A 14,176-nucleotide genomic window follows, 5' to 3' on the forward strand; every position below is an offset into this window, starting at 1 on the left:
GGCTGTGTCATGCATTGAAAGAGAGAGAGATTTTTATAATGATTTTAATTGAAAACTAAATTATTTTACTAAATTTGAACATATCAAAATGCCTACGATGTTAATGAAATTTTAAAAGATTATTAAAGATACATACATACATACGGTCACGTCGTTATCCCTCGCGGGGTAGACAAAGCCAGCAGTATTGAAAAGGCTGAATGGCCATGTACAGCTATTTGGCTTAATGATAGAATTGAGATTCAGATAGTGACAGGTTTCCAGCCCATCGCCTTAAAAAGAATCCCAAATTTGTAAGCCTACCCCTTGGTCGCCTTTTACGATATCCATGGGAAAGAGATGGAGTGGTCCTATTCTTTTTTGTATTGGTGCCAGGAACCACACGGCAAATTATTAAAGATGGCATTACATTTATGATTTATTGAATACTTGGGGTATTTACCTTTACCTTCAGTAAGTTAAGTGTATGTATATATTAAGTATATGTACGTAAATATAGATATACCTGTGGCAATATTTTTTGCTAAAGATGTAAAGTCTAGCTAGCTGTCACACACCGGTTAGTCTACTGTTGTCCCTGTTTTCTGTTGATGGTCACCGATTATTACTTTATAGGAAAAATTTAATATTTCAATTGTTTTTGGATGTACGATATTTATTTTTATGCAATTAATAAATCATTTGTGCCTGTACGATCTTGGATTGGGTAAGTCGGCTTTTTTTTCATTGCAGGGGAATTATATATTTTCTGCATGTTACTTACTTTTAAGTATAAATAAGCCTAAGAATTTTTATTGTACTTGGAATTTTTTTACTAAATTGATATTTTACATTTATTTGATTGATATTTTACATTCATTATGTTAAAACTTTTAATACAGTAAAAAAATGGCCGATATTTTATCAAAGCAGGTCAATGCACCTAATCTATTTTTACAGTTTTAATTAAATATTCAAAGATATTAAAAACATAAATCGCGGACGCATTACTTATTCATCGCTTATTTCGGTGTATGCTTTAAATAAATTTCGTTAACTGCATAATTAGTAACTAAATAATCAATTTGAGTTTCTTTAATGAGAATGACCAGAACTTTTATAATATTTAAAATAAACTTTATTGTTATTCAAAATTTATAAAAAATCGCAATACATTTATGAATTTCAGCCTCTTCCCTGGACAACTTTTTCGTGCAAACTCGTCTGTTAGAGGGTACGAGAGTATTGTAAATCATTACATATTATACAAAGAGACCTTGGTATGATCTTCTTTACAAGTTCTTCTTCTATTTTGGAGGCGACTGCTCGAAACAATATAAGTGCACCTACATCAGCTTTGCTATGGTCTTGCATAGACAAAATCCATTATTTTAGACAGAGCTTTGGAGTTTTGTTGGAATTGTTGGCTCAGTCAGGCTACCCAGAGAGGGATGCATATGTGATAAATGAACTAGTAAATAATCACTATAAAAATATTGTAAAGTATTGAGTAGGTACATAGTAGTAGTACATTTAAATTGTAATATTATTATAACTTACTATTCATTCTAATGATGTCATAAAACACAGTAAGAGTCTACATCGATCTAGACATGCAAATGTGACATATAAAATTTTATGCAACTGAGACATTTGTAAAAACTGGTATCTCCAGTTATTTATATGCAGGATGTTACTTATGAAACGAAAAAGTATCTTATTAAATATTCTCATTCAAATTGAAAATATATTATAGCTGGGAAAAGAGAATAAACGTATTCTGACCCTTGTAAGATTACCAGATTCTGCATATGTAAAAATACGTAACTTTCCAGTTTCCATTCCCGCTTCACCCACATTCGAAATTCTCTTCATGCAAGCTCGTCGGTTTCGGATTAACTAACGCCCTTACAGTATTATTAAAATTAAAAAGTCCCGAAAGAAAACGGGTGACAATGTTCCGCATTTAGGTATAAGATTAGCAATAATCGGCATGATTTCATGTAAGTATAACTACGTGATTACCAACTTAAATTATAAATGCTAACATTAGTTTGTTTGTTACCTCTTTATTGATCGTGGCAAGTAGTAGGTAGTATCTGCCTACCCCTCCCCGTTATAATATGTCATTTCAATTTTTGTTTACCAAAGTGTTGTTATATATCCTAAGTAATGTAACGCGAAAGTTGAAAAGTATATCCGATCTATAAATAGTGATGTGCCATCGACACTAAAAGATGTAAACGTGAGCATAAATATAAATACATATTAATTAATTAACCGCTGAGTTTAATGACCTGTTCTTAATATGTTGGAAGAAGTTTTGCAGTGGTCCGTGGGCAATTTTGTGTTTTAGTTACTCTAATATAATTGGGTAACGTATTGCATTTATTTATGTATGGATAGAATAAGTGACTACAAAATCTATTTGTTTTCTCTCGAACGCTTACATTTTTCTTTCATGGCCTTTGTGTTAATAAAAAATCTATATCAAAACGTATTTCTTTCTCAATCTTACCAGGTTATGTTTGTTGTGAAAAAATATATAAAAACTGATCAAATTAATTTAGTATTGTTTAAAAGTTAATAAGGGTTAAACATCACGTTGTTAAAGTTAATAATCCCGTTTTTGAATGTCGCTCTTATACATAATTCATATAAAGTGGATAAAAAAATAAGTAGCGTGCTGGAACACCGTAATGGTAAAAAAAAAACAAATAAGTTATTAGAATTAATAAAATATTTTTACTGCACAGACATTATCGTTTCTTGCTGCATTCACATTCATCACATCACTGTACGAAAGCTCGTCGGACTAAGATTTTTTCAACCTAACCTTTTACAATTTTTGAATTCTATCAAGCTAATATGTATCAAACATTGTAAATTTAATGTATAAGTGACCGAACAATCGAATTTTTATTAATTTTGCTTATAATAAATTATTTTATTACCGATTATAGCCGTGATTAAGTATTATAAGAAAAAAATATCCTGTAATTCCTTCGGGAGCAAGGCCCTGGCTTGAGCTAGTTTGCAAAATAATTCGCTCTATAATTTCCTTAAAAAAGTACATATTCAAATAAAGCAAAAAATTGCGGCAAGCTGAAATTATTGTACTTTCACTATCATGCCTAAGTAAGGGAATCGTCTGACTCAGTAACTATTTCACGCTGTGCTCTCATTATGTGTCTGAATTGTAAAGTTTGCATAGTTTTTATAGGCTAGCTTATTTTTATTATTGAAGACAAAACCACGCGTCAGTTATTCGAACTAAATTTTTTCCTATAAGATGGGCCAATAAAATTCACTGGTACTTAAATTACATATTTTGACTAACAATAATCTAATCACTTATTTCTTCTGCGCTTCAAACTTTACAATTGCTTGAACTTTACCTATTTTGATTTAAATTCACATTCTTTCTAAATTTAAATGAAAAATATAAGCCTCGCACGTACAAATACTTTTTTAAGCTTACCTCATAATTATGTACATATTCACTTTTCTAAATTAAGCACGATATCAAAGAGAAGTACAATATAGTTCTAAACATTTAAATAGCATTCGAAACGTCTGTATCTAACCATAAACTCCAACAGGTTCTACCTAGTTATTATACGTAGGTTTGTCTGCATGGACGCTTCAGATATTAGCTTAGAATTTAGTCGATATAAGTTTAATATCCGCGTAGGATCATGTTCATGGCTCAGGGCGAATTGTGAGGATCTCGTGTAAACAAAACGCGTTTAGAGGAGCGTTTCGCCTCGTCTGTAGGTAGGTTTGGTCTAAATGTGGAGCCATTAGATCAGCGATTTACCTATAAAATGCTTTAAGAATAATAACAAAGCTATAAGTGCCTAAGCAAAAGTAAGTAGAAATTTTCACAAAGTATCTTTATTCACTGTTAAAATTTACTTGTGGTAATCTTGCATCGAATAAATTGTACAAGAGCTACTCAATAAGTCGGTCAGAAAATTCATAAGTAGGTAATCTACTAATGAGCTTTGTCAGAAAACAGTTAAATTTTTATGTATCTTTTCCTTCAAATCTGGAGTTGTACGTAATTTTATTTCTTTAAGTAAGTAAATGTTTATTTTTTAACATTCTTCCAATCAAGTTACTTATCTTTTCTTTTTTAATTATTTTTATAAAAAACTTATCCTTTTCTTTATTTCCTGGAAATAGACTGACTGTTCCTGTGACATTTGAGATAAATTTAACTGGATAAAAATGATTTGTTATATTTTTTTATTTTCTTAGAAATGTGGTATAAGACTAGATTTCATAGCCCAATGGTAAGCATGAAGCGCGCGTGCACCGTTTTCAGTCAAAAACAACGCGACCACGACTGCGATAGAGTGTTGCCGCGGTTTGCTCGACCGCTGCAGTCTAGGTGGTGCTTGGCATAACAGATCTATGGAGTAGACACTCTATGATTGTATTTTTTTTTAACATTCGTTCGTCATTATGGTCATTGAACCTTATACCATTGTATTTATAATTCCATACAAACATTACAAAGCGAAAAGATATTTTGTAAAAGAAAAAAATTATGGCCATCATAAATCATATAATGCTGTGAGCGGACCTTTTTAAGTATAGCATTTACTTGCGTCATATTTTAAGATATATAGATAGTTCAACAGTAAGTAGAACAGTCGTCTAGAATTTGATTAAAGTATGCACAAGCTGACAGCTTTTGTTATTTTCTTTTGATCCAAAACAGTGAAAAGGTTCGCATATTGCATGTATTTTCCTTGTTATTTTTCACATCAAACAATCTGCCAAACCAACCGGTTACATGATAATAGTAGAGGAGTTGGGACTCATATCTTAAAAATAACAAACGTAATAAAATATTGCTAATATCAATAAGAGCTGACGGTCACTCCACATATTCGCTGTTCCCGGCGTGGTGGGGGCGTGGCGGGAAAAGTTGCACATTATTTACGACGGCCACGAAGGCGATGCCGCGATAAGGCGCGTCGCAGTCGCCGCGTCACGATCTCCGCTATCTCCTGATGCCGATATTGAGACTATAATAGTATTAAATACGACCCCACTACTCGTTCCTACGTGAAGACTGTTGACCTAATACGGATCAAGTTGATCGATTTTGCGGGTTTAATTGTTTGAATTTGGAATTAGCGGCTTTTGCGATGTAAGGTTTTCCGATGTGAAAGTCTATAATTAATGTTATAAAGAGAACAGAAAATTACAAAAAAGAATAGGACCACTCCATCTCTTTCCCATGGATGTCGTAAAAGGCGACTAAGGGATAGGCTTATTAACTTAGGATTCCTCTTTTAGGCGATGGGCTAGCAACCTGTCACTATTTGAATCTCGGTTCTATCATTAAGCCAAATAGCTGAACGTGGCCATTCAGTCTTTTCAAGACTGTTGGCTCTGTCTACCCCGCAAGGGATATAGACGTGATCATATGTATGTATGTATGTAAAGAGAACAGGTACATTTGTTTGTAACGAATTAATTACTTCTGAGAAATATTTGTCAGGAAATTTTAACGGTAGTGATACCCTTAACTTTTATGTAAAAGAAATTAGTTTACGCAAACGAAGTTATGGTTACAGCTACTTTAATATAAAATACCCTTTAACATATTTTAAAATTCTAATTTTATTAACTTTTACTGACTTGTGACGGTCAACTTTATCTTAAAAGATCATTGGTACACATACCTAGTTCAGTTATAAATAAAAAAAATCCTAATAATTTAGATTTCTATGCCTTATAAAATAATTGTAGACCTAAATTGATGGCTTTCCAATTTCCGTGAAAGTCTGGTTTGCAACTTGCCTATGTTAGGCAAGAATACCTGATACCGGTTCTGGCAAATTCAAGGTCAGTCAAATTAGTGTCTGCCTGTCTGCATAAAAGTCTGAACGTACCAGTGTAACGACACGACGCGACACGACTCGGCATCAGGTATTTAATGAAGTTATTAGTGCACAGGCGAGTAACATAAAAGGTATTTCACCTATCGAAGTTGGTAAGTATACTTTTCTATATGACTCATGTGGGTGTATCATATCATACATAGGTGTATCACGTTTTTACCCCAAACGAAGAACAGGGCCAACAGTCTTAAAAAGAAGTGTGTAAAATAATTGATAATGCCACATGTGTTAGGTTCCCCTGCAAAGGTTGCGGAGCGAAGCGAAGCGCTAGTTGTTAATACTTGAATGACCAATTTAGGATCGTGGTCACCTAAAGGCATCCGTCGAGACCGTTTCTAGAGTGGTGAAAACTGGAACTAACTGATCCGAAAGATGTATGGATGGGGGACGAAGGGAGATGACAATTGTTCCTAAAGGATAAAAGAGTGCTTTAGTTAAAAATAAAATTTTGGGATTAGCGCTGTCATGATTTCAAAATGCTAAGAAAAAACTAGATTTTTCTAACCAAAACCTAGTAGTAGCCGCAAACTTCGACTTACAGTTTGTGACTAAAATAATATTGACTAACGCATATTAGTTGATTTTATCATAATTACTCTGAAATTACTATAAGTATTATACTTCTTATCCCAAAAGAAAATTCTGGGCCATTAGAAAATGATAAGTAAATTAAATTGACGCCATTGCTTGTTTTTTCGCAGATCTTCATGAGATCGGCAGATATGTAGTACAATTCAATAAAAACCACACTACAAACGTTTTCAAGAAAATTGCGATAATCCAAATATGTTACAAACATACCTATGTACATACGCGTCGAACAAAGCCCTCTATATTTTGAAGTCTAAAGTTTTAAAATGTAACTATTTCCTTAAGCACATTATAATAATTATCAGCATTCGCTAATGTATAAAAACTTTAATCTGAACACGTCACTTTCACACTTTAATCTCATTGAAACGTTTTAAAACGGTATCTACTGGTTTTGAATGATGGGAAACCCGAAATCATCGACTTGTAACTAGGCAAGTACGTGCAAAAAAATTACTAAGGTACAACATAAGCGAACATATTCTTTAATCTAGAGCTTAGTAAAGACAGAACGCATGGTGTGTTTTATATTTTTAAAAGAATAAGAAGGACATTTATTAACTTTTATGCACTTTTTAACTGTCACATTATTTTATGATTTAAGTAGCATTATGGGAACGAAGTACTTTCTTTTTTTATGCTGCTAATACATATATATTGTATTTTTATTACTTATATAAATAATTGGTCCAAATGTGCAAAATAGCGTTGAACCAATTTTAAGCCATCAATAACACAAGAACGAAAGATATTCAGCTTATCAAGAGATAAGTCCGGAAAAGCCTTTAATAATTGGGAAGCCTTACCAATAATTTTGCATCGTTTGTCTTGTCTTGTCGTTACATGCTGTCTTTACCGAGCTAAATCTGTGAAGAAAACCTTAATCAAAATACAACTGATGATGATGATGTTTAAAGTTTTATTTTGCATACTACGTCTTGCTTAATCATGGCCACATTCAAAATACTCTTTGCCAAGTTATAATTGTAAATTGATACTCGACTCTTACGGCGAAGAGAAGCGAAAGGAAACGTTGCAAGGAAATCTGCACAATCAGGCAATTGGATGTGTGACCATCGAAGATCTGTCGGCACGATTCTTCTGCAAATATACATACATACATAAAATCATGCCTCTTTCCCGGAGGGGTAGGCAGAGACTACCTCTTTCCACTTGCCACGATCTCTGCATACTTCCTTCGCTTCATCCACATTCATAACTCACTTCATACAAGCTCGGCGGTTTCGGGTACTTTTGATCGACCCTTTACCACGACGTCGACGTCTTCTGCAAAGTTTGAGGAGATTACATGAAAGTTGCTTTGTATAAAAATTTGGCTCGGCTGACCCCAGGCTTCACTCCAAAGCAATGAGGGCGCAACAGGAACTATCGCCAGAAGAATGATAAAAATAGAAACGCAATCAATTCTCTCACGTGTAAATTTTATATTTCATATCGCGTGGCTTAATTTGGTCAAGAAATTATAAAAGAAATTATTTACAAGGCTGCATTCAGCCAGCGTCCTCCTAACTTTGAAATTGATACATATAACTATATCCTGTGGAGTAGACAGAGCTGACAGTCTTGTAAAGACCTGAAATTTACATTTTATTTAATTAGGATTGTAATGTAAAACAACGATTTTATATTTGTTTATATAACACGATAAGAACTAAGATTTTGGCAGTTAGCAACAGAGATACGTATTGTTTTATCAGACTTGTCCTACCTTAATCTTATCAGCTGTATCTTCATGCAAGATAATGATAAAAGTCTAATCACACTTAGTTGCATTATTGCATTAATGCAGGAACTAAGTATACTTAGTACCTACTTACACTGAAGTTTGTTATTTTATATAACACTTTGTCAATACTCGCTTACTTACTAGTTGTTGCTCGTGGTTTTGGACCTGTGGGAATTTAAAAAAAAATGGCATATGTTTGATCGCAAATAATTGAGTAAGTTAAGAAGAAGAATAATAGTTTCATCAAAATTGGTCTAGCGGGTTAGTCGTGAATGGGAAAGAAATTCTCATTTACGATATCTATATATATAAAACTCTTCCGTTACTGAGTGACTGACTGACAGACAACGCACAGTCGAAACTACTGGTCGTAGACAGCTGAAATTTGGAATGTAGGTTCCTTGGGATATGTAGGGGAGCACTAAGAAAGGATTTTTGGAAATTCAACCCCCAAGGGGGGGAAAAGGGGTAAAAACGTTTCTATGAAAAATCTTATTCCTTGGGTTTATAAACTTGAAACTTGGCATGAACACGTACATAGGCAAGTAAATATGTTTGACATTATAAGTTTTTTCAAACTACCCTCCAATCGTGATTTAGGGGGTGCGATTGGGTGACAGATTTATTAACGCACAGCCGAAACCGCTCGGTATAGGAGTCTGAGATTTTGAACAGAGGTTCCTTTAGTAACATAAGTGAGCACTAAGAAGGGATTTTTGAAATGTCAACCCCCAAGGGGGGGAAACGAGATAAACTGAGCCGGGGCTGCGGGAAAGTTCTAACGAGATACCGTGGCCCCGGAACGCAAAGGGCAACTGAAGGAACGAGGTGGGTTTTAGTCAGTAAAAGTGTGACACTCCCTTCCGTTCCACCCAGAGCGAGAGAGGTCATTTGATGATTTCCCATCCTTAAAAAAAAAGACTTTGTATGACAACTTTCAGTCGTCTCTTTAACATACATAATAACATACATAATTATGTACATACATGCATAACATTAATAACATCACGCCTTTAAATCCCTATTTTGTGTTAACACTACCCGTACAAACAGCTAAAAGGAAACAAGTGAAGAGACGAAATTTGTCCGCATCCATTTTCACCTAAATTCTTAACGTTAATGAGATTTACTTTTTATTATCAGGTCAACCTAATAGCCTCACATGTACGTATAACTTCGTAAGAATTTTCTTTCAACTCCTAACCGTTGAGGAGTTGTACCTTCCATCATCAGCTCATTCACATGGGATGATGACTATCAGACGCAAATACTTAAACAGATCTATGAAATTGTCAAAAACGTAATTGCCTGTAAATTTGAGGTTTGCCCTTGATTTCCCTGGAATACCATCATCAGGTCTATAAAAGCGAAAAACACTCATTTAGGAATCACGAAATCTCGAAATCTACTGAGCCAATAAAGATGAAATTTATCAGAAAGGTAGATTTTAATTAGGAGGGATGAACTAAGAAAGGATTTTTGGAAATTCTATTCCTAAGGGGGTGAAATAGGGGTTGCAAGTTTGTATAAAACTTCGTCATTTTTAGTATTGGACACCAGAAAATTGTGATTTAAATTTACGGTTAGATTAAAATAATAATTCATTAATTAGATTTTGTAAATTGCATTTCTAAGGGGGTGAAATAGAGGTGGTAAGTTTGTATGAAACTTTGTCATTTTTAATGTTGGACACATGAATCTAACATAGATTTGTTTAGTAAAAAATTCGAATACAGTAATAAGATTTTAAAAATTGCATTCCTATCCCGGTGAAATAAGGGTTGTAAATTTGTATGAAATTTCGTCAGTTTTAACGTTAGGCACATGAAATTTTAGAATTAAATTTTGGTTAGTAAGAAATAAATCATCAAAACATTGGATTTTGAAAACTGCATCTCAAGGACGAAAAATAAGGGTTAGAAGTTTGTATAAAACTTCGTTTTTTGATGGGTGTCGAAGTGCGAGAAGTCTTAAATATTGGTTAGTAAAAAAATACGTATCAGTTGCGGAAAGCAGGATGGCACTAAATAGGATGGGATGGGACAGGATAGGACTGGACGGGGCAGGACGGGACACAACAGGTTGGGAGAACGAGAGGAGACGGAACAAGACGGGAGAAGCCATATGAATTTAAATCAAATATAAACTTCACAGTCCCGCACGATACGGGATTAAAAAATGGGTGAAATTATATGGCGTATCCTTATAATCGAAAATACATTTGCGCGGGCGAAGCCGCGGGCAAAAGCTAGTTTGATTTATAAATTTTGAAATAATTGCGCCAATTCCCAACCCTTTCTTCAGTCTACCGGGTATCGAACCCGTGTCCTTTTAAAAGAGAGGCAAGCACATAACCACTGCACCCTGAAATCTGTTAAGCTAAAAGCAGAGTTCCATTTTCAGCACGTCTGTGACATAGCCAGGAATATATCTTGTGAAATGCGAGTTTGGCCGAGATCCGTTACGTAACGGCCACTGGAGGCCGCGAGGCCGATTGATCAACCCTAAATTAGTGGGTGCGGGGGTGCGGCGCGCGGAGGGCTACGGCAAACTAGGTTGGCCGCGGAAGCACACTAACCCCTAGAAAACTAGGGGTGCGAAACTCCACCCCCTTTTCTGGTCACGGGAGCACAGCGATTGGTCCGCTCCGGTTTGCCGGTCGCCCCTCACCCAGATTACAATCGGTGGGGTGCGCTCATAGAAATAGTGTTATGTGCTTCCCTATATACTACATACTGTTGTATATACATAATATAACACTAGACCCTAATCCGTGACATTGAAGTTTACACGTGCTGAACATAAGTTATGTCCCGTGGAAGTTTGTGTGTGTGTTTTTTTTATTTTTTTAAGGTCAGTGTCGTTGTTATTGCCGTTTACATATTTATGAAAAGAAACGAAAAGTTTTTTTAGTAAGCATTATGTTTGAATAGGATATGTGTAATTGATACTCGATTTTTTGGTAAAATGTATTATTACTCTTGTTACAGAATATTTTTAAACTTAAAAAGGTACACGAGCACTTATTAACCCGAACATCGACAAAAAGGATTATGATATGGTAAAAATGGCCCGGTTTCAAGGCTTACCTCGTTTTAAGACATCTAGCATCCTAATGTTGCATTCTTCTGTAACCTTGCCTGTAATTCCCTGACATAAATACCTAAGTATTTCCTTCATTAGCTACGATAGACCTAAATTGGGAATTGCCTTCATAATATAGATAAAGTTCCAAGACTTTAATATACATATTATATTCCAAAAAGCCTTGCTTGACCTGATAAGAGAGGAGAGAATAATTTAATATGGCGGGACCTCATAATCTTTGGATAAAAGTTACACGTGCCAGATATTTTAATAATGAATTTATGCCAATGTTATACATAAAAAAAACTATTGTGTTGCGAAAAGATTATTCAAAAAATTCAATAGGAAACTGAATAACATTAACCGTATTTTATATAGAGATATCGTTTCTTTGCTACATCGTGAGAACAAGCGAATTGAACTAAAGCGCAATACACAGAGATTTATTTAACTTCCTACCAATATACAGTTTCTTTATAATGTTTTTTTTTTTCATTTTTATTAATTGTTACTAAAAGTATATCAGAAAGATATAGATAAAGATCAAGATTCAAATAGTGACAAGACAATTGCTAAGCCAATCGCCTAAAAGAAGAATCCCAGGTTTATGAGCCGATCCTTTAGTCACCTTAACGACATCCATGGAAAAGAGATCTAGTGGTTCTATTCTTAAGTGTCGGGAATCACACGGCATTACGAGATGTGTGTAATTTAGGACTACGGTCTGACATCCGCAACCTTGCAGGGTAACCTAAACCATATTGGGTCACGGTCACATTACACATCCATTGCCTGAATGTTTAGGTGTCCTTCACTGTTAGTACCAATCATTTATTTAATATAGAAAAGAGTCATTGGTACTCGCCCATTATGAGAATCCGAACTGTGAACACGAGAGCCAAGAAGTGTTAATACTTTTAGATATCGAATACATTTGAATTTACGTTAGCTTATCGGAATATTTTAGAAAGAGACGTCTATTTTTATTCAATGTTTCAATATGATAAGCGAATTGGTTTGATAAACATTGGCAGAACAATATTGACTTCGTGGCATTTTGTCAATTTTATAGGAAGAAAGTTCTAAAGCTTTGAAAGCATTATGTTGATTCATTTACGTTAGTACGGTAGTTAATTAATTCTGTTTATTAAAAAAAAACAGAGATGACTAGCCAAAGTGTTATCAAACCATAGTTGAAACAAGGTAGGTAAATACTGTATAGTAATAAAATTTTCTCATACTTTTAGTAGAACGGGAAAGGAAGTAACTGGCTCACACTAGGTTTTGCTCTTCGCTACCAGACTAAATGAAAGTTCGCTTTTTCCCTTCACATCATCTTTTTACATCATCCAAGGGGAAGAGATAGAGTAGTATTCTTAAACCGCCGGTAACCACACGGCACATTCAGATGATGTACATACAATATATAGCCAGCATGCAGCCCCGCATCCGAGCCAACTTTGCCTGAATGAAAACGCGGAGACTCGCAACCAAAGACTTTCGTTTTCCATATAGTGCTCACATGTTCGCAGCTTTGCATTTTGTTTCCCGCTTTTTCACTTATGACGTCATACGATTCATGAACGTTGCCTTAAAATTATATATGTATAACTTGTTTGTTTGTTGTTTTACTTTTGGCACACCATGTATGTGTTAGGTACTTAGTGATAATGAAATCTGTTAAATTTTTATTACACTTGACTTTTATCTGGGGCTTACTGTTATGAGAATTGCCACAAATAAAATAGGGGTATGCCATTGACCATGGATCCTGGATTGGATGAGTCAGGTTTTTACACAATGCGACTCCCACCTGACCTCCGCGAACTTTGCAGGTAACCCTAACCCGTATTGGATGCATGGTTACGATACACATCCAGTTGCCTGAAAGTGCAGGTTTCCTCACTATGTTTTCCCTCATCGTAAGAGCTTATTCCAAAATGTTATATTAATTTATCAATTAAATAGAACATACACATATATTCACATTTTTATCCCTCACGGCATAGACAGAACTAACAAAGTAAGAAAGTAAATGCTTTATTGTTCACTATAGGAGTACATTACAAATAAAAACAGTACAGTACAAAGGCGGGTTTATCCCTAAGTGGGATCTCTTCCAGCCAACCTGACAATAAGAGGATCATAAACAAAATTGAGGCAAGGGTGAACAAGAGTTCTTTTACTAGTATTATCCTTAGAACACAACAATTATACACGTACAATACAAATATATAAATAAGGTAAATATATACCTAAACATGTATATATTCTAAATTAACTTCAAAACCAATTCAAGACTCGAGAAAGAATTTATTAAGCTTATTTTTGAAGGAATTAGAAGAAGGGGACAATTTTATAAGAAGGGGCAGTTTATTTATTCCAAAGGCGACTAACAATTTGAAAATCTGAAAAATACAAAGTTATGTAATGATCACATTAAAAACTGATGTCACATGGATGTTTTAGAGACAATAGTATGCAAACTTCATTGTTTATTAGTTTAAGGTAAACTATATTGAAATAACTGCGTTATTTGGAGTGTCTGGGGTGTGCGTCTCAGACCATATGTGTACCTATTATCTTTTATTATATGCAAATGTAATGTGCATTTTGGATAATACCTTAAAATAGAATCGATACAGCTGCAGCAGAAATATTTAACGAAATAGCAGGTGATAGAGGCGGTATGCGATTATTGCATGTTTTTATACAAATCATACTGATTGCTCTGACAAAATATAAATTATATATGGGATAATATTGTAATTCATAAAAAGAACATTAAATAAAATTAATTTATTTATTAATTAATTAATTTATTCAAGATCCAGGCCAATGAAAAGTCAAT

This window comes from Amyelois transitella, chromosome 9 (genome assembly GCF_032362555.1).
Source record: "Amyelois transitella isolate CPQ chromosome 9, ilAmyTran1.1, whole genome shotgun sequence".
In the NCBI taxonomy this organism is placed as follows: Eukaryota; Metazoa; Arthropoda; class Insecta; order Lepidoptera; family Pyralidae; genus Amyelois; species Amyelois transitella.